Genomic DNA, 22,500 nt, shown 5'->3' on the forward strand with positions numbered 1-22,500 from the left:
GTAAACAAGTGATTCATCCAGAAAACAGTACATTTTGAAAAAAACACGAGAGCATATACAATTTAATATCATGAATTTTTACACAAATTTTCCCAACAAAAATTATTATTAATGAAAAGACGAAAGAAAATATAAATATATATATATATATATATATATATATATATATATATATCATTACATTACATCAAATATTCATTTTTTTTATTTTCTCACTTGAAGGTCATAAAATGTTTCTCTTTATAAGCGAGTTCAAAAAGAGTAAAATTAACAGGAATATAACTGATGAAAATCGGTTATTTAAACTTTTGCTCTATATAATATATATATATATAGTATATATTATATATATATATATATATATATATATATATATATTATATATAGAGCAAAAGTTTAAATAACCGATTTTCATCAGTTATATTCCTGTTAATTTTACTCTTTTTGAACTCGCTTATAAAGAGAAACATTTTATGACCTTCAAGTGAGAAAATAAAAAAATGAATATTTGATGTAATGATTCTATATATAGATTGTTCTGTTTAAGCGAAAAAAATAATATTTTTTTAATAGAAAGAGCAATTCCTAGGGCTTGATTATTTGAACTTATTTTATTATATTTTTATTGTTGAATTGTCAGGATACTTTTGCTTGCAGTTAAAACTATACCTAATTTTTAACACATGAATCGTATGGAGTCCCATTTATGAAACTCAAGGATACCTTTGCAAATAGATGTACGAAGATACACATGAAGCATATGTAGTCTCAGTTATGAATCTCAAGGACTTGATTGCATATTAACATAGCTACAAATGTATCACATGTAGCCTAAGATGTTAATCTCAAGAACATATTTGAAAATACAAATGGTTTCAAAGGTATCAGAGTTATTCTCAGTCATGAATCTCAAGGACAAATTTGCATATAAACATAAGTACATAAGAATCACATTCAGCCTCAATTAAAATTCCATAGGACACGTTTGCCTATAACCATAGGTGCACATAAATCACACGAAGGCTCAGTTGTGACATGCTTGCATACACATACTGGTACACATGATTCAAATGGAGTTTCAGCGATGAATCTCTAGGCCACGTCTGCATATAGACAGAACTACAACTGAACTGCATGTAAACTCAATCATGTACCTTAATGACACGTTTGCACATAAGCACATATACACAGATACAGTTGAATCACATTCAGTAGGGTCAGTTGTGAATTCCAAGGACACCTTTATATCTCAAGAATGGTTCAATTAAATCACATGCAGTCTCAGTTACAGATATCAAAGACGCACTTGCAAATGAGATTCATCCCGCACCTGCCTGCCTCTTCTCCCTCAGCGTTCAATTAAATTCAGATCAATTGGGGAAGACAATTATTATGTGGAGCTCATAACAAGATGCTCTCTCATGGTCGACTCAGCAATACAGATAAATCGGAAGATTATCATTAACTGGTTTAATCATCTATTTTGCTTATGAATTGCATTCTTTAAAAATACCGTGACGATATTTAGTTGTCAGATTCTAAAGTATCGATAAGCAAACATCAGAATATATTAAAAACTTTAAACTTATCATAGATTATACTTAGAAACTGTTTATATCATTATTGTTGAAATTTAAGAGTGCATGAAATAGTTTTCCTTTGCGTTAGGTAAAGAATCGCCCATCTCGTATCCAATTTAAAGGAATTCTAACGGCATCAATAATTTAAATTTATTATCAATCAATTCGAGCTGGCTAGTGAATTATACCTCTTCTTTAGACCTTCCAAACTATTTTTTTCTTCATAGCTATTTCAGAAAATCATTATTGTACAATATAAGCGGTTGTAACATTATGCACGATAATTAAAACTAATGACGTTTGACATTATGCTTATCTTGGATGAGAACACCATTATTTTGCGAAAATTTAAATAGATTTTTACGTGGAAAATTGCTAGTGTCATTTTCAACACTTTTCTTAAAGGGAAGAATTCAATTTAGGTTACAACGTTCATACATATGAAATTAATGGAAGTAAGGTATCATATATAATATATAGATATAACACTATATTAATAATATATATAATATATTATATATATATATATAATATATATATATATATATATTTGTGTGTGTACATTTATGCTTCTATCTATTCTTGAATTAAATGTGAGTGTGTGTGTAAATACACAAAAAGCAATTCGTTGTAATTATTATAACAGCATACTTAAACGATATCTAAATGTTCGTTGATTGTGAACAAGAATGTTTACATGATGAAAAGGGAAAGAGGTATATAGATAATTTAGAATATTAAGTGTGAGTAATTCGAGAATCTAACTAGCTTTTATACATCGAAATATATCTTTAGGGGAGATCATCTGCGTTATTTGAAAGGGAAGGGCAATTGTGCATTTAGATTAAAGCCAGTGAGACTGCCATAAAATATTCAACAGGATGGACGTAAACTAATTTCAAAGAATGCACATTCGATTAACTGAAATAAAATTAAATTCAGTCTCTCTCTCTCTCTCTCTCTCTCTCTCTCTCTCTCTCTCTCGAGAGAGAGAGAGAGAGAGAGAGAGAGAGAGAGAGAGAGAGAGAGAGAGTGAGAGGAGAGAGAGAATAAAATCTATAAATGCTGCCTGGACATCAATGATGTGAAGAGTCTATCTGAGGCTAAAAATGTTAACCAGATTATCCTTTCAGAGCGACAAGGTTATGCATTCTGTGAAACCAGGATACATTATAAAAGAAAAAAAAAATTGTGAAGAATGTGTGTGCCTTTTGACCGCAAAGGTATAAGAAGAATAAGATGAAATTACGGACCTTGTCTTTATTTCAAGCGTGACAGAGACATCTGTATGCCGTTCCTCTTTTCCTATTTTAAGGCAGAGATATAGGGAATGTTGCTATTTGTTCTCCTTTTATTATTAGCAATTTAGTGCAACCGGATATGCAATCATGCCTTTAGAAGGTGGATGGTGTGTTAAATGTTGATCCTTCTTAACAGAAAATATTAAGATTTTGCTTCTTCATAAATAAATTCTAGCTCTCCATCTGAAATTTAAAAAATATTCAATTAAAGAGAGAGAGAGAGAGAGAGAGAGAGAGAGAGAGAGAGAGAGAGAGAGAGAGAGAGAGAGAGAGAGAGAGAGAGAGAGAGGAAACTAAAGGTTACTTCACCCATATAATTATATTTATACTTATAATGGATGGATCAAAATTATGGAATTTCAATGCAAGGGTTTGAATAAAAAAATATATTAAAAAACTTGATAATTCTTATTTTTATTTCAATGCGTTTTTAAGTGACGTCACCCACATTTTATTTTTATTTTAGTTTTTCAGTATCTTCTCATAGTTTGAAGAATTAATTTTCAGGTATGAAGATATTGATTTGACTATGTTTAACATTTTTGCTTGTCATGGTTATGAATTTTTTCATTTCCGCATTTTTCGTTTTAAGCAAATTGTCTCCCTATTTCGGAAATCTCTGCCTTGAAATCAATTGGTATCGTGAGATTAATCACCTTCATATAACTGAGGGTTCCGAAGAAATCCCTTCTTCCATACCTGCTCCTTTGGTCTTTTGCCACTTGGATCTTCTACTTCTTTATGTTTATTGACGTCTTTTTTCGTCATCCATATTTTCCCCATCACGTTTCGCACGTGGCTCCTCTCACCCGACACCATTCCATTTTTCCAGATTTCCAGAGGCCACATTTTTGCATCCGTTTTTTCTTCCCTTTTCAGCGCGCCATATTGGCTTTCTGATTAACTTGATTTTCATTTTTGTATCTTTCATCCCTTTTATTCATTACTGGGGATATCTGCTTTTTGTCTTACTCCTCCTCTGTTCCATTCACTTGTAATTCCTTTTCCTATGTTCTTTCGTTTTTTGGAATTCTAAATAATCGTAGGTTTTTTCTCTAGAGGAATTTTTTTCATTTGATTGGAGTACTTTTATTACGAATATATCATCTCTCTCTCTCTCTCTCTCTCTCTCTCTCTCTCTCATACAAACACGCGCTCGCGCGCACACACACACAAACACACATATAAATCTAAACTTGTGTGCTCTGTCTATCTATAAAAAAAACATTCTCTCTCTCTCTCTCTCTCTCTCTCTCTCTCTCTCTCTCTCTCTCTCAGACACACACACACATAGATAAACTTAAACTTGTGTGCTCTGGCTATGTATTTAAAAAAGCCTCTCTCTCTCTCTCTCTCTCTCTCTCTCTCTCTCTCTCTCTCTCTCACACACAGAAAACCTAAATCTGTGTGCTCTGTCTATCTATTCAAAAAAGCCCCCACCCCCCTCTTCTCTCTCTCTCTCTCTCTCTCTCTCTCTGCAAAGAGTGATATGCGTAGAATCTATGTCATTATACCGATTCCATACTCGTAATATTGCCTTTGTCACGTAACCTGCAGACCTGCAGATACCCTTTCAGTTCCTCATAACATTAGAAGTCCATCTGCGTATCATTTAGCAGACTGCCTTTGTGTATGCACGCCTCATAGAGCGAAAGCCATTTTCTTAAGACTCCTGCTTTATATTCATGGAATACCTGAGATAATGGCCCGATACGATGAACAAACACGGTTGTTGAAACGTGTTTATGGAAATATTACGTCCCATCCTCCTTAATACGATAGAGTGGAGGTGTCCGGTTGTTTCTTTTAGAGGACGAAGAAAAGTGGCAGTAATGCTTTCCTTTATTCGAGGAACAAATGATTTAAAAAAGAAAGTGAAGGAGATATGATGCCAGGGAAGACAAGGACAGTATCACAGCTTGGAAGAAGAGGCGGCCCAGCCCCTTGAAAAAGGGAAATTGATATCAAAAGAAAACGAACAGTACTTAACCCAGCCTCCCTTTTGAATTAACGGAAGGTTAGAAAAAAGGACTAGTAGATCAATGCGCATTCTAGCTGTAGAAAATTACATGAGATGTCAGTGTAAGTCCATAGAGGTCGTTTCAAAAGGATGTCCCACTACTGTTCGTTTTATGATATATATATATATATATATATATATATATATATATATAATATATATATATATATATATATATATATATATATATATATAGATAATATATATATATATATAGATATATATATATATAGATATATATATATATATATATATATATATATATATATATATATATATATAATATATATATATATATATATATATCTTAAAAGAAGGTGTGGTAGTGAATTGTTAATCTCAGCTTTTCTGGTTAGGGACAGAGGCACTTAGTGATAAGCGCTTGGCTCCTCATAGAATGATGAAATGAAAAACAGCCATGAATGGTGACCATGCGACCTAAGGTTGATGACACCTCAGAGATCACTTGATTGGGTTATGTGGCCGCCGTCGTTGCTAAGGCACTCCACAAGGCGTGTCCGTGTGTTGTGTGTTCGTAGTGTGTGCTGAATGGGTCTTAATGATAAGTGATGCAAAGAAGGGATGACACTCTTTGATTGCTTGTGTCGTGGTACAAAACACACTTGGAGGAGATTTGAGGACACCATCGCAATGTAGAATAATATGAGAATTGGAAAAGTTATCCTTTGAAAAAAGAAAGAGAAGTGCAGTGTGTACACGTTCATTTTAATTAACTTTCACATGTTGGAGTGATGTAATAAATATGTCTCTTTATTTCAGATGGGTTCATGGCACCATATAAGAGAATGGGTTCTCTGAAGACTTTAATGACCATTTTAATGGCATAGTTAATCAGACAGTGGAATTTTAGGGGGAGTGTTTACTTAAACTTAGTTCAGGAGAGGAAAAAGACAGTTTACGGTTTTTTGGGGGTGTCAGACTTTATTCTTTAATTACACTTTATGCATTCATTCTGTTCCATTTAATGTTAGCTACTTTGGGAAATATAAAGTATATTTTTGTATGTACGGGGATTCATTAGCCCAGTATGCATTTTTAGCTCATGCTAGAAAGATTTACAACGAACGAGGTAGGTGGAGTTGCCTGTTTGTCTAATTTGTTTAAACGAGTGTCATTTGGTTCTAAAAACTCGTTTATAAGTGGTGGCAGCAGTAGAAGCTTTTCATAGGCTGTAGGTATGCTTCCGAAGAGACTATAGATAGATTAGGCATGTTTTTGGAAGAAGGTTTGTAATTATGTCACGGGCAACTTGCCTTATTGCTAAGTTCAAGGCTGTGTGTGTCTCTTTGTGTGTGCCAGCCAGTCTCTCTAGCATTGGTTTGTGTGAAGTTGTGTCTCGGGGTTTCGGGGAAGTGAAGTGTAATTTTTAGCATATTAAAGTGTTTATCGAGTATAGTGAATAGATTATGTGCATTTGCAATGGGTAACCAAGTTTGGGCTCCGGTCCTATGAAGACGTGAGTGTATGATTTTATATTTCCTTTGCTTTCTTTTTTTTCTCTTTTTATTGGTGTTAATTTACTAGAGAGTGTGTTTTTATTTTGATGTCCCTCGAGATTCGGTGGACATTAGTGGTTTTATGGTAAGGTATAAGGGGATAATTGGTATTGTGGGTTACGCCCTGGGGCGAGAGAGAGAGAGGAAGAGAGAGCGAGAGAGAGATGCAGCTGTGCGGATGGTTTGCTGAGTGAAGCGGTTTTCTCTCAAACTTTTTTTTTTTTTTTTTTTGGTCTTCTCCCTGGTTTTTTTTTTTTTTCCAGGCGCGACTTTGTATTTCATATCACCAGTTGTTCATATGGTGATTTACTGGGCGCGGTGCATGTTTATTTTCATCTTTTATTGATGGATGATTACTATTAATTTTTTTGGACTGGGATTTGTGTGTGCACAAATAGGTTAATGTTACTGAGGTTAGGGAAGATCGTAAGGTATAAGGGCTTTTGTAAAGAGAGCAAAATTGCTTCACCGGATTACAAATGTTAGTGCGTCTGTGAGCCCATTCTGTGGGGTTGTGGACGGTGTTCTTTCACAACCAGTGCAAATCTTTATTGAATGGGTGAATAATTATTTAAGCCCCAAAGGGATCACAGATGATATAGAGGCATTCACAGAGGCAAAAGCTTTGTTAGATTTCAATAAGGGTGATCTTTCATTTCGTTGTCAGAGCTTTCAAAATGCAAAATGCCAGTCATGGACCGAGTTGCACGCATTTTTAAGAGAAGCTTATGGCTCAAAAGAACACAGGGATATGGTGAGAGATCTAAGAGGGCTATATAAAATAAGGAAAGGCACAACTAGCCTTATTGAACATAGTTCAAAGCTTTTTGACTCAGCGGGAGAATGGATACGTAAATTGAATACCTCTAAGTGGGTTAAAGGGGGTAGTGTCTCACTTGACAATTTACATAAACTAATCCATTATGCAATGTTATTACACAATGTACCAGAAGCAATAGTGGATAGTTTTGATGAAAAGATTGAACCTACATCGGACGAAGAATTTATTTATGCCCAAACTCAGAAACATATGTCTAAATGTCCCACTATAGATAGTACATTTTTAAATGGGACCTTTCCGAGAAATACGGTGTGAAGAGACAGAATTTTGATCCCCACGTTTGTGTGCAAAGGTTTAATATAATAGAAGATTGATCGATCAAAGGCAAAAGCAGTTGTGTTGCTACAATTGTAATAAACCAGGGCACCCAAAGAAAGTGTGTAGAGTCAAATATTGTGGAATGTGTAAGAATGTGGATCACTATTGGCAATCTTGTCCGTCTCAGATGCGAGACCTACACCTCAAAGTTCTGTGAGTTATAATATGAGAACTTCCCAGGCAGGTTCACTTATGAGGGCAAAGGGTTCGGCAAAATTTTTGGAAGGCTGATCAACAAAGAGAGTACAGATGATTTGTATGTGCCATTGTGGTCTCGTAGGGGATGCCACAGAGCCCAGGCCTATAGTTTATGGAACAGTGGAGGATGTTGATATCCCGGTATTTATTGATACTGGTGCGAGTATCAACCTGATGGATCATAATTTGTATAAATCCATTTTCTCCCATTACCCTTTGAAACCCTCAATAGATATGGTATGTGATGTGCAAGCCCATAGATTAAACACCCTGGGTTGTATTGGAATACAGTTTACTCTTGGTGATAGAGTGTTAATAGAACCATTTTTGGTTATAAAAGGGGTTGCGTTGGGCAACAGAATTTTGCTGGGTGATCCTGCATGCAGGAGGCAAGATTTTGGTCCATGCGGGTGTTAATGGTATAACGGTTGGAATACCTGGTGTTTTTCTTCCTTATGAGGACGTGATTAGAGCTGAGGATATGGAGATTGAAGAAAAAATAAGCCTATCATATTTCCTTTTTATTTTTTGATTAAGAAATAACTTAATTTATTATTAAATTTTGTCATATTTTTTTTTTCTTTCAAAGTATGATTGATTTTTTAAATTTAATGTTACGATGTTCTTAGGTCTCCACCCGACTAAAATAGTATAACCTTTGTAAAAGTGCTTGCATTATGCTCGTTTACGATCAACAAGCCCATACGGTCGTTTGAGATCTCGGAACATCGTCTGTTGGTTGACGAAGGAAGTAAAGGCTGCCCCGTAGTTACTGATTTCTTTCAGTTGGAGTTGGAGAGTTGATTGGTCGGTGTGCACCAGGACAGTCAGAGAACATTGTTGGTGGGTGTACAATATTACTTCATCCGAGTTCAATTATCATTAATATGGCAAGCTAAAACCTTAGCGGCCGAGGATGGCTTATGGACTTGGACGTCAGAATGGCAGCAAGCTTAATAACACCTTTTTTTCCGAGCTACGTATAGTCCATTCCACCACGGGACTTTGGAATCTCACTTCAGCGGATCGGGACTAATGAAGATGTGAGTACAATGAGTTAATGCAAGTTCAAGTACTGTCGCCGATCATTAGTTTAAAGTTTTTTTTCGTATCCACTTTGATCCCCCATCACGCTCATTAAATAAATTAAAAGGACCTAAAGAATATTTAACATCAAATTTATCATTATACTTATCTCATTATTCAGTGCTATCCGATAACGAATTTTTATATTTCTCTTTCATTTGTTTTTACGTAATTTATCAAATAGAAAGGGATGTCGAATAGTTAATTTTCTTCTACGTAATTTATACACGTGTTGCAGATTTTTTTCGACCCTTTATCATTTCTAATTTGCTTTATATGTATAATTTTTATCGTACTTATTTGTGTTGTTGTCAGGGTCCTTGTATTTCCTTTGATAATTAATGGACATCGGGAGGAGGAAGTTTGCATTCCCTCACTTTTGACGGGTTCCTTCTCAAGACGGAGGAGTGCAGTGACTCAACTCCTTTCACGCCATTCCTTCCTTCGGAATAACTACAGTTTTTCGCTATTTCATATATAGATAATTGTCATTATTATTAATAGTTAACTATCTTAATCATTTCTTGTTAATTGTTATTAAATATAATTTGAAGCCTAAAATTGTTTATTTTACGATTGTTCAATACATTAATTTTATCAAATGGCGCCCCCGGGTGGCGTGATGGGAAGTGAGTCATTGCCGTTTTTTCGTCCTCGTCTTTGTTCCGTTCTCGGCTTGCGTTATTACTGTGAATTTCAAAGTAGCTATATTTGGGCACTCTTATGTACGTGACGTAGAAACCTTTGGTGAAGTGAATGTTACAGATAGCGAGATTAACTTTAGGCTATTCATTTCCTGTGCAACTTTTGATATATTGATCAACCAGAAAAATTGGAGTTTGAGAGCATTTTCGCCTTGCTTTATTGTTATTTTACTGGTGGAAACTATTTAAAGGACTCTTGAATTGTCTTGATATTTTTATAAAATTTCCTAACGCAACAAATTATTGCATCCCAAATTCAAAGTAGGTTTTGATGAAAATAATAGCAGATTTGGTTCTCCAGCTGTCAGAAAATTTGATTATTTTACACTTACATTTGCCATAAAGAAAGATCCTTACAAATATATTCAAAATGTCTGTTAACTTAAAACAACTAGTAAGCTCTCAGGGAAATTATAGGGGCCAAGTTACTAAAATTCATGGAACAAAGTCTTCCTTTGTTAACAAGTCTGTTGAGGAGCGGGAAAATTTAATCCGGAAGCTCGGACGGCTTCAAGATGAACTGAGTAAACTTGATAAAGTAATCAGAGACCTTAAATGGGAAGCAAACCGTTCTGATGAATCTGTTGCAAAATCAGAGAATGATCAAGAAATTGATGACAGCATTCACTATGAGGACCTTATTTCAGAATGTTTGACGTCGTTATCAAAATTAAATTCTTCACCTTCAAATGTTAATCCAGTAACTAGCATGTTAAGAGTCCAACGGCTCCTCTACCCGTTTTTAAAAGCAGTGAAGGTGAAGATTTACAAGCCTTTTTGAAACAATTTGAAGACGTAACAGAACACTTTAGCTACACTGATTTTGATAAGTTTTTGCTTCTCAAACAGCAAATTTCTGGGAGGGCTTCAGTATTGCTTGGTTCACTTGATAGTTCACAGCACAAATATTCTGTTGCAAAACCTCTGTTGTTAGAAGCGTTAGCCTCGCCTACTACACGTAAATTTAATGTAATCAAACAAATGTCTAACTTGAAGCTTGATTACCACTCAGAGCCCTTCGAATATATAGGTAGAGTCAATTCCATTTATAATTCATTTTCTGACCTAGATATTACAACAAATGATATATTACAGTATTTTGCATGGACAGGCTTAAACGAAAATTTCAAGTCTCACCTAATACAAATTACAAATGAGAATAAAACATCGTTAGCCCTAATTAGAAGTCAATTTTATGAAGCTAATGAACGCTATTTGAATGCTCAAAAGCATTATAAAGCTAGAAGCAAATGTAAAGAAAATTCTTCAACGGACCTAACTAGCATGGCAGCGGCTGTTCAATCAATTAAGTTCAGTAATGTTTTAAAATTTGCCCCCTCTGTGTGGATAATATAAATCCCCATCCACTTCACAAATGCACTAAGTATTCCTTACTCCTTCCACTAAGGTCGCACAAATCAAGGCTCTCAAGGGTTGTATATAAAGTGTGCAAGAATTGATCATAATGCTGATAGTTGCAAGTTCCATTTTAATAAAAGATGTATTTGTGGGGCTTGGCATTTCAGCTTCTTGTGTCTTGAGGAAAAATCCAAAGTACAAGAAAGTAAGAAAAAAGACATTGATCAGAAAAAGCCTAAGGAGAATAAAATTGGAGAAACTTCTTCCAGCGTATCTTGCATTGATGAGTATAGTGAAATTTTTGAGGCCAAAGATAGCAGTCTTGCAATATTGCCAACATTTTCATGTGTCCTTCAAGGAGGGACAATGCGGTGTATGCGTGACAGTGGTAGCCAGAGCAATTTTATTGTTGAAGATAGGGCGAAAAGTGAAAACTTGCCTATCACAAAATCTGATATAAGTCTTAAAGTAAAGGGGTTTAATTCTTCTCGTGTATATCATACTAACTGCTATGAGGTAAATTTAGATATTGGAGGCAAGAATTATTGTATTGAAGCAATAGGTGTCCCCAAAATATCCACATCTTTAAAATTACCAGGTTTGGGTTTGGTAGCCAGAAGTTTTTATGATAAAGGTTACACATTGGCAGATCAGTTTATGATGGATGGTGGGGATAATATAATGAATTTGGAATTTATTCTTGGCTCTAACTCAGCTTATTGTTTGAAAGAGCAAATCATTGCCTTTGGTGAATTTGAGGGTAACATACCTTCTGTGTATTCACAAACTAGTGCAGGAATGATGTTGCTAGGAAATATAGAACAAATGCAGTCGAATTTGAAGTATCTTCCATATTGTCCATCCAATCCTATTTCTGCTCAGTGTATTGGAGTGGAAGAATCACCTAACATTGGTGTGACCTATAAAGATATTGTACTTAATAGCACTACTTACTCAAACCCACACCCTGAGCCAGACACAAAACAGGTTGGGATTAATTATGTAGTTTTGGACGGAGATGGAGAAATTTCAGATATAAATATACAAAGGGCTGCAGAGAAAGTACTTGATAAGCTTTGCTGTGATACGTTAAGTTATGATTCAGAAAATATTCCGGATGAGTCTGTGGAGACAAATGAGAGAATAGTCAATTATGTTCTAAAAAATACAAAGAGAAATGATGATGGCAGGTTAGTCATGCCACTTATTTGGAACCATAAGGTTGATCACCTTTTGGCTAAAAATAAAAATTTAGCCACTCAAATTCTTAAAGCAAATTTTAAGAAACTCTCTAAGAATAACAATGGTTATCTGAAAATGATTGACCAAACATTTAGAGAGCAGGCAGATTTGGGAATAATAGAGATAATTGACAATCTTGATCAATATTTGGAAGAGAATCCAAATTACAGTTTTTTAGCACATATGGGTGTGTTTAAACCAGAGAGAGACACCACAAAATGTAGAGTAGTCTACCTCTCAAATTTGTGTGAGAAGAATCGTAACGGTACAGCCTTAAGTCATAACCAGGCCATGTTAAGTGGACCCAGCTTGAATCAGAAGATCACTAGTGCTCTCTTGCATTTGCGTTTTGATAGTTATTTGTTTTGTTTTGATATTAAAAAGGCATTTTTGAATATATGCTTATTACCACAAGATTCTATTAAACTTTTGTTTCTCTGGTACCGAAATATAAGCAAAGGCGACTACACCATTGTCGGATATCAGTCAAAGCGTCTCCCATTTGGTCTTGTCTGCTCACCATGCTTGTTGTTATTGGGCTTATATAAAATTTTGATACTCGATACCGAGGAGGATTCCAGTGAAGTGAAAGAACTTAAGAGACACATTTATGCTCTTCTTTATATGGACAATGGAGCGATAAGTGCAAATGATTCCAGTAAATTGAAATGGTCTATTGATAGGTTAGGTTTAATATTTGAGCCATATAAATTTTATTTACAGCAATATGTGACAAATAACACTGATATTCAAGCTGATATCGACAAAGATCAGGAAGAGAAGACTCCAGATGAGGTGAAACTGGCCTGGGCCTAAAATGGAATCGAATAAAAGATCATTTGTTAACGAAACCACTAAAACTAGATTGTAAAGCCACTACAAAGAGACTTATTTTGAAATCGATAGCATCACACTATGACATATTTGGGTTAACTATGCCATTAATGAATAGGGCTAGATCATTCCTTCATGATCTACAGTGTAATTCTAGTCTAGACTGGGATCATAGGTTGTCTGAGGAATTACTTCATGAGTGGAAGAAAATATGTAAACAGGTGAATGCCAATCCTAATGTCAGTGTTGCAAGATTTGTTGGTAGAAGAGACGAGTCTTATAACCTAATTGCGTTTGTCGACAGCAGCAAATCCATTTACGGATCAGTAATGTATATTCAGAACGTTAACGGTGGTCAAGTAAGTTTTTGATGGCCAAAAACCGGTTTTGTGAATCGACAACTGTCAAAACCAAGAGCATTCCATCCTTGGAATTTCAGGCAATAGCTCTAGGCACAGAAATGCTTATTGATCTTTATCAGGAACTCTCAGGTCCATCCTGTATGTGTCCTGTTAACGTTGTTGGTTTAACACTCTACTCAGATAGCATGGTGTGTCTGTCTTGGATTAATTCTTATGTCCATAAAATGGATAAGATGAGCAAAAGAAGTATTTTTATTCTCAATAGACTTGATCATATTAGTAGACTATGTGAAGTTCATCCAATAAAGTTCCAATTTGTCTCTGGTATTGAAAACCCTGCGGACTATGTGACACGACCAGTGTCTTACAATATTTTAATTAAGTCAAATTACTTTTCTGGGCCTAATTTTCTTACCTCACCTTGTGATGCTCAAAAGAGTCTGGATGATACGCTGGCAATTCTAGTTCCTAATCCTCTTGCAAAGCCAAATAAAGTGATCTCGACTTTGGTGAATGTGGAGAGCTCTGGTGATGGTGCCCCTAGAAGTGGCTCGGAACATTTAGAACTGTTGAACAGGTGTTCCAGCTTCCGTAAGCTGGTTTCCATTCATCGGTGTGTCCTCGGGTTCATTAATAAACTGAGATCTCGACTGAATGGTAGGAATTTGCGTAGAGTTTATCCAGAACTCTCTGATGAGGAACTATACTTACAGGCAAGAAGAAACATTATCCGTGAGGATCAAAGGATTAATTTTCCGGACATATTTGAATATTTTGAAAGCTGTAATAAGGCAGCCTATACAGTTCCTAACCTTGTTAGTCAGTTAAATATTTATCTTGACAGCCAGGGTATCTTGCGTGTAAAGAGTAAATTTTCAAGATTCAAAGATGATGAGACCTTGCGTTTCCCAATTCTTTTGGCTAAAAATAGTAGGCTGACTAGACTGATCATTTTAGACCTTCATAAATTGCACCTTCATGCTGGATGCTACAGACTTTTGACTGAATTAAGGAAACAATTCTGGGTACCCTGTTATTTTTCTGTTGTGAAGAAGGTTCTCAAAGACTGTATTACTTACAGAAAAATTAACCATCGTACAATAAAGTTAAATCAGTCTCCATACAAAGAATTTAGGCTAAATCCTCCAAACATCCCATTCCGGTCCATATTTCTTGATCATTTGGGACACTATTTTGTGAAATATAATGGAAGGAAAATCAAAGTTTGGATTCTATGCATTACATGTCTTTGGACTCGAGCCATGAATTTAAAGATTTGTTTCGATCTCGGCACTAAGGAATTTTTGAGGGCTTTGCAGCTTCATTCCTTTGAATACGGTAAACCTCAATCTTGCATATCAGACCATGGATCTTCATTTGTTGCTGGCGCAAACATAATCAAGGACCTCCTAAGAGGCCCTGAAATACAAACTTATTTTGAAGAACATGGTGTGAAGTCTTTCACATTTGATCATTATGCAAAAGGATGCCATCCTTTAGGTGGACTAGTGGAAATTTGCGTCAAAATGGTAAGGCAGTTGCTGAGGTGTTCCATCAAGAATTATGTTCTCGATCACCGAGACTTTGAATTCATGGTGTCACAGATAATTCATATGATTAACAGACGTCCCATTGCCTTCCACGAGGCTCTTCGTGACGAAGGCAGCGAGACTATACCAGATCCAATTACGCCAGAGAAGCTTATTCACGGGTTTGAGCTTATGTCTGTAAATCTCATTCCCGAGTTGAATCCTGGACCAGATAAGGATCCTGACTGGTCGACAAATGTTGATGCCGTGAGTAAGGCTCAAGAAAGCTATGCGAAACTCAATAGGATAAGAAATGCCCTTAATGAAACTTATCATTCAGAATTTTTGAATACTTTGATGAAACAGGCCGTAAATAATAAGAGTAGGTATAAACCTGTTACTCATGACAGACTTAATAAGGGTGACATTGTCTTAGTGAAAGAAGAAAACATTAAACCTATCAATTTTCCTATGGCTGTTGTCAAGGATGTAACAATCAATATAAATGGAGAAGTCACAGATGCTATTCTTATGAAAGGAAACACAAGGGAAAATATAAAACGTCATGTGACTTCTCTAATTCCAATTTTGAGTCGAAAGGAGATGTCCTCCAATACAGAAGAGCAAATTAGTCGGGACCTAATTCTGAACTCTGGTCCAAGTGTAGGAACAGGAAATGAATCCAGAATAAGAAGGAAAGCTTCAAAGGCGAGTGAGGAGAAAACTCGGAAGATTCTGTCTGATAGTTGAATCTAGCGAGTTTTTGTATATAAATATGTATATATATATATAACATATGATATGTTCTTTATAGAATAATTTGGTGATGGGTAAGAATTAAGCTAAACTCTGATATTAAGTTCAGTATTTCCACAAGTAATTTGAAAATACTGAACCCCCCTTCCGGAGTGAAGAAAAAATAAGCCTATCATATTTCCTTTTTATTTTTTGATTAAGAAATAACTTAATTTATTATTAAATTTTGTCATATTTTTTTTTTTCTTTCAAAGTATGATTGATTTTTTAAATTTAATGTTACGATGTTCTTAGGTCTCACCCGACTAAAATAGTAATAACCTTTGTAAAAGTGCTTGCATTATGCTCGTTTACGATCAACAAGCCCATACGGTCGTTTGAGATCTCGGAACATCGTCTGTTGGTTGACGAAGGAAGTAAAGGCTGCCCCGTAGTTACTGATTTCTTTCAGTTGGAGTTGGAGAGTTGATTGGTCGGTGTGCACCAGGACAGTCAGAGAATCAGTTGGTGGGTGTACAATATTACTTCATCCGATTCATTATCATTAATATGGCAAGCTAAAACCTTAGCGGCCGAGGATGGCTCATGGACTTGGACGTCAGAATGGCAGCAAGCTTAATAACACCTTTTTTCCGAGCTACGTATAGTCCATTCCACCACGGGACTTTGGAATCTCACTTCAGCGGATCGGGACTAATGAAGATGTGAGTACAATGAGTTAATGCAAGTTCAAGTACTGTCCGATCATTAGTTTAAAGTTTTTTTTCGTATCAACTTTGATCCCCCATCACGCTCATTAAATAAATTAAAAGGACCTAAAGAATATTTAACATCAAATTTATCATTATACTTATCTCATTATTCAGTGCTATCCGATAACGAATTTTTATATTTCTCTTTCATTTGTTTTTACGTAATTTATCAAATAGAAAGGGATGTCGAATAGTTAATTTTCTTCTACGTAATTTATACACGTGTTGCAGATTTTTTTCGACCCTTTATCATTTCTAATTTGCTGTATATGTATAATTTTTATCGTACTTATTTGTGTTGTCAGGTCCTTGTATTTCCTTTGATAATTAATGGACATCGGGAGGAGGAAGTTTGCATTCCCTCACTTTTGACGGGTTCCTTCTCAAGACGGAGGAGTGCAGTGACTCAACTCCTTTCACGCCATTCCTTCCTTCGGAATAACTACAGTTTTTCGCTATTTCATATATAGATAATTGTCATTATTATTAATAGTTAACTATCTTAATCATTTCTTGTTAATTGTTAATTAAATATAATTTGAAGCCTAAAATTGTTTATTTTACGATTGTTCCATACATTAATTTTATCAAAGAGATTATTGAAAAAGTGGGTGCGTTTGGCAGTGCTAATGGTGATGATACTAGGGATATAATGAGAACCACGGGTGGTGATGTTTATGGGATCGTGGAACGGGGAAGTACTAACCACAAATATAAATGTGCTTTATCAGAGGATGTTGTTTTAATGCCAGGTTCAAAGGCTATGGTAAAAGTCAAGTTGAGGGAAGTGAGAAAGCCCGTGGATGTGTGCGTAATTGGGGGTAGTGAGAAACTGAGAGGGATTACTAGCACGGCATCAGTGAACAGTGTATCAAACACTGGTGTTACATGGATAAAATTACTAAACTGTAATGGTAAAGTTAGGAAATACCAAAGGAATACATATGCGGTTGATCTCCAAGATTGGAGTAATGGCAGTGGTTCAGTAGCTATTGTAGAGGGGAAATCTGAGTTTTCAGAGACAGAAATGCAATCAAGGAAGCGAATATTTAGTGAACATTTAGCTAATGCTCTGGGCAGAATTTGGGGATACAGTAGCCTTACAAGGTGATAAACTGGGATTGACTAATGTGTTAGAACATAAGGTAAACTTAGAGAATGGCACAAAACCTATTTATATTCTTGCATACCGCATACCTTTCAAAATCAGAGAACAGGTAGAGAAAGAGGTCAATAAATGAGAAGAGGAAGGAATCATTAGGCATAGTGAATCTCCATACAACTTTCCTCTGTTAGCAGTGCCTAAGAAGGACGGTTCTGTCTATGTATGCATGTATTTTAGATGTTTAAATAAAAAAAAACAATACCTGACCGTTATCCAGTTGCATGCATACCAGATCTTTTTGTAGAAATAGGGGACATAATATTTATAGCTCAATTGATTTAGCACAGGGTTTTCTGCAGGTCCTTCTTAGTGAGAGCATTAAGGAATATGTGGCTTTTCCAGTGCCCAAGGGACACTATGAATTTACGCCAATGCCGTTCGGTTTATCAGGCAGTCCAATGACATTTACCAGGTTGGTGAACACAGTTTTGCATGGGTTATTGGGTAAAAATGCTATTGTATATATGGATGACATATTAGTTGCAACAGACACGATCGTGCAAAACCTGGAAGTGCTTACGGAAGTACTTAGGAGGCTTAGATTAGCAGGGTTGAAAATTAAGGTAGCTAAGTGTTAATTCTTGAAAAAGCAAATCACATATTTAGGTCATGTCATATCCAAGGAAGGGGTTAGAGTAAACGACGATAAAGTAAAAGCAATAGCGAATTTTCGCACCCCGAGATCAAAGAAATAAATGAAGTCATTCATAGGTATCGCCGGTTTCTTTCGTAGGTTTGTGAAAGGATTTTATAACATAGCAGCTCCCCTAACAGATATATTGTGGGAAGACGTTCAACTTCAATGGGGGAAACCCTAGAGTGAGAGTTTTCAAAAACTTAAGGACGCATTAATGAATCCCCCAGTTTTGAAATTTCCAGATTTCAGCAAACCATTCACATTAGTGACTGATGCCAGTCAAGAGGGTATAGGTGCTTGCCCTATGCAAAAGTTTGATGGGAAATTCAATCCCACACCCTTTTATGGCAGGAAGTTTAGGACAAATGGCAGCAATGAGAGATCAATGGCTACCACAGATAAAGATGCCTTTGCAATTGTATCAAGTTTGGTTCATTTTAAAATGATACTGATGGGAAATAAAGTAGCAGTCCTTACAGACCACAAGCCATTATAGGATCTTTTTAATAAGCCTGATTTGTTGCTTAAAAGAGCTTGGTGGTTTCTAACTATCAGAGATTTGGATGCAAAGCTCAAATATATAGAAGGCAAATTAAACGTAGTATCGACTCCCTTAGTAGAATTTTTATGACACGGAAGGATTTCAAGTTGCACTAGTAACTAGAGATTCTATACAATGGGATATGGGTTTCATAGAGCAAAGAGAGTATGAAGATGAAATTTTGGCAGACACAAAAGTGATTCTTAGAGGGGAATTAGTCAGGAAACATTATAAGTTACCTTTTTCGGGTTTAGAGTTAGAAGGTAATCTGTTGGTCAGGAAAATTAAGTATAAATTGAGAACTAGTGAAAATAAAGGAGACACGACACAGATCATAATTCCGAAAGTCCAAATTCCAGTGGTTTTGGATATAGTACATTGCAGGTTCGGTAGTCCACACTTGGGGATAGAAAAAACATATAATGAGGTGCGTGCTAAATTTATTTGGAAAAACTTGAGGAAAGATGTGGAAAAGTTTGTGAAAAACTGTACAGTATGCATGCTTGCAAACCTGCAAGGATCACTTCCTTCAAATTAGTGTCATATCCGATACCAAGTAGACCTTTTCAGAGAATATATATGGATATCCTAGGAAATTGTTGTGAATCTAGATATGCGAATAAGTATTTGTTAGTAATAATAGATGAACTTACGAAGATAGTAAAAATTTTTCCACTTAAGCATAAAACAGCTGAAGAAGTAGCTATAGCATTTTTCAATGGTATCATTTGCAGATATGGCTCACCCGAGGTTTTATTGACCGACAAGGGCAGAGAACATGTAAACAAAACCTTAGAATGTTTGGCAGAAGTCAGGGGGATACAGAAAGTAACAAATATTCCATACAGACCTGAAGCTAATGGGTTGTGTGAATGAGCAAACAGAAAAGTGCTTGAAGCTGTCGGGAAGAACTGTAGGTGGTAATGATCAAAACTGAGATAGATATATTGATGTTATTAGACATAATATTAACGCCATGGTTAGTGATTCCATTAAAATGTCTCCATTTGAAGCTTTGTTTAGTTGCCCAGCACGAGGCACATTCGATCTGTTAACTATACCTCATCATGGGGAAGCTACAATCAAAGCATTAATATCTACAGCAAGAGAGAGAGATGCTTGTCTCAGCAGTAATCTCGAGGCCACGACTCGAGAAATGGTAGAAAGAAGTAAGAGTATAACATCTGATCCTAAGACCAGTGTTGGAGACAGGGTATTTCTGAAAATCAACGTGAGAAATGAACTAAATAACAAATTGGGTCCGAAATTTGAGGGTCCTTTTAGAGTCGTTGAGGAAAAGACTTAAACAAATTTGTGGTCTTAGAGGAAAAAACAGGTCGGTCAAAATTAACCCATATATCAAAATATAAAAGAGTTGGTTGTGGTAACTAATATAATGTCATGCAGTTGCATTTTTTCCTGGTTTTGCAAATTAATGGTGAAATGTGTTTAATCTATTTAATTTAATGTTTTTTTCTCTTTCATTTCTTCTACTAGTTTTCTTATTAGGCGCAAACGGCGGCGATTTGGCGTATGGTCCAGAAGTAATAATTTTAATTGGAAAATCGGGTTGAAAAATATGGTAAATTTCTGTTAAGATGAGAAATATTATGACAAGCCCGTGGTGGTTCCTGTGTGTATGGGTTAATTGGGGCTGAATTTTTGCGGCTTTTTGGGTGGTGGATTTTTGGGGCTGGATTTGTTTTGTGGTTATAATCTTTCCCATTAGATTTTTTTTCTGGTTATAATATTTTGGCGGTGACCTAAGGTTTTATGAGCCAAGAGGGGGGTATTGTGGTCCTTTTGGTTTTTTGGGTCCCTATGAAGAGGTTGTATTTTTGTATTCACCACTGGTTATATTTGGTGGTATATAAAGGTTGAATTGTGGTTTTCTGTGTTTTATATCCCAATGAGGTAGTTATTTGGTTTTATTTACTTGTGGCAGTATCATGAATGAGTTATGTTTTCAAGGACAATTTTTGGGTACCTTTGTGGATGTCTTAGTGATAATTTTGTGGAATATGGTTATATAGTACCAGTAAAGAATTTTTGGGCCATTTGGGGAATAACGATTTCTGAGGTTGCAAGTCTGACTAATCAAGTCTATAGTGCGATTTGAGCACCTGAGGTATTCACAGGTGTATTAATGCTGATAATGCTGTGATGAGACCGGTTGCTGATTTTTCCTTTCGGAGTTGATTACTCTGAGATTTGCACTGTTTTCAGAGATGTCCATTATGACATTCCATGGGGGTTTATGTAAGGGGTCAATTCTGGTCGATGGGATATGTTGCGGCAGCAAATTCCGTAACGATACATACTGCATTTATGTGGAAAAGCGCTGGATTATATGTTTTTTTCTCTCTGTATATATTTTGTAATGGCGAAAGTTCAATTATTATTATTATTTTTCTTTTCTTTTCCTACAAGGGATGTTTGCAATCGGGGTTAAGCTTTACATAGCATTTCTATTATAGACAGGAGGTATATTTTATAGGGGTATATGTGTCATATAGAAGGACTATTCTTCATTATATTTCTTGGAGGTTAATTATATAAATAGTATAGGGATTTTGCTGTATAAACATTATGGGGGGTTTTTGATAGTATATTTGTCAGATATAGGATTACTTGTGAGGATTCAGTGGGTAAAGATCATGTTTGTTTAGTGAGAAATTTTTTATGATTAACTATGAGATTAGTTAATGACAGATTCGTGTGATAAAGCAAGACTTTAGTTATTCTGTGATCATGTAGGCTTTTTCAAATACGGACACACGACTTTAGAGAATTCCCAACTTCATGCGATGGTGGCCACAGAAACAGCTTGGTTCTAAAGTACCAGAGGTCGAATCTACACAAGAGCGGCGATCTTATGGATTGCCTTTACAATGGATGAGATGTCGTCAGTGGATCATCTCAGGATATGTTCTGGGACAAATCAGGAGTCTACAATCTTCTGCAAGGCGGGTGCAAGACACACTTGCATGGAAGTCACGGGATATTTCCTTGACAACGAGGTGGTGGTTACGATTCCTTCATCGGAAGACTTTGAATCTACAGTTCGGCGACGGCCGTGTTGGATACACTTACAGGGGTCGCAGACGCTGAATAACGGTGCGTGCCGAATTGTTTCGAGATGGTTTACGTGCTCAGCCTGCGTCTACAACCTATTCGACAAAGGTGTCGTGAAACTCTTACATGGAACCCACGAGGCAGTTCAAGCTCCGCCTATCTTGGAGACAGTTACGGTCACACTGTTGGAGGATAATTACGAGGATGAATTCTTCGACGAACACTACACAGCTCCAGTGATTGCGATTATGGTATCCATAGTGATAGTCGAAATATGTGTTATAGGGGCTATCTTGCAAACATTATGACTTAGTATATACCAGTTGCTGATGTGGTGTATAACGGGAGTGCACAAAAGACATAGGTGGCGAGCCATCTTAAAAGGTGTGGTGGTGAATTGTTAATCTCAGCTTGTCTGGTTAGAGACAGAGGCGCTTAGTGATAAGCGCTTGGCTCCTCGAGGAATGCTTAAACGAAAAACAGCCAGGAATGGTGACCATGTGACCTGAGGTTGACAATACCTCAGCGATCACATGGTTGGGTCATGTGGCTGCCGTCGTTGCTAAGGCACTCCACAAGGCATGTCCATGTGGGTGTTCGTAGCATGTGGTGTATGGTCCTTAATGATAAGTGATGCAAAGAAGGGAGGCCACTCTTTGATTGCTTGTGTCGTGGCACAGAAC

The sequence above is a fragment of the Macrobrachium nipponense genome, chromosome 20 (assembly GCF_015104395.2).
Source record: "Macrobrachium nipponense isolate FS-2020 chromosome 20, ASM1510439v2, whole genome shotgun sequence".
Lineage (NCBI taxonomy): Eukaryota > Metazoa > Arthropoda > Malacostraca > Decapoda > Palaemonidae > Macrobrachium > Macrobrachium nipponense.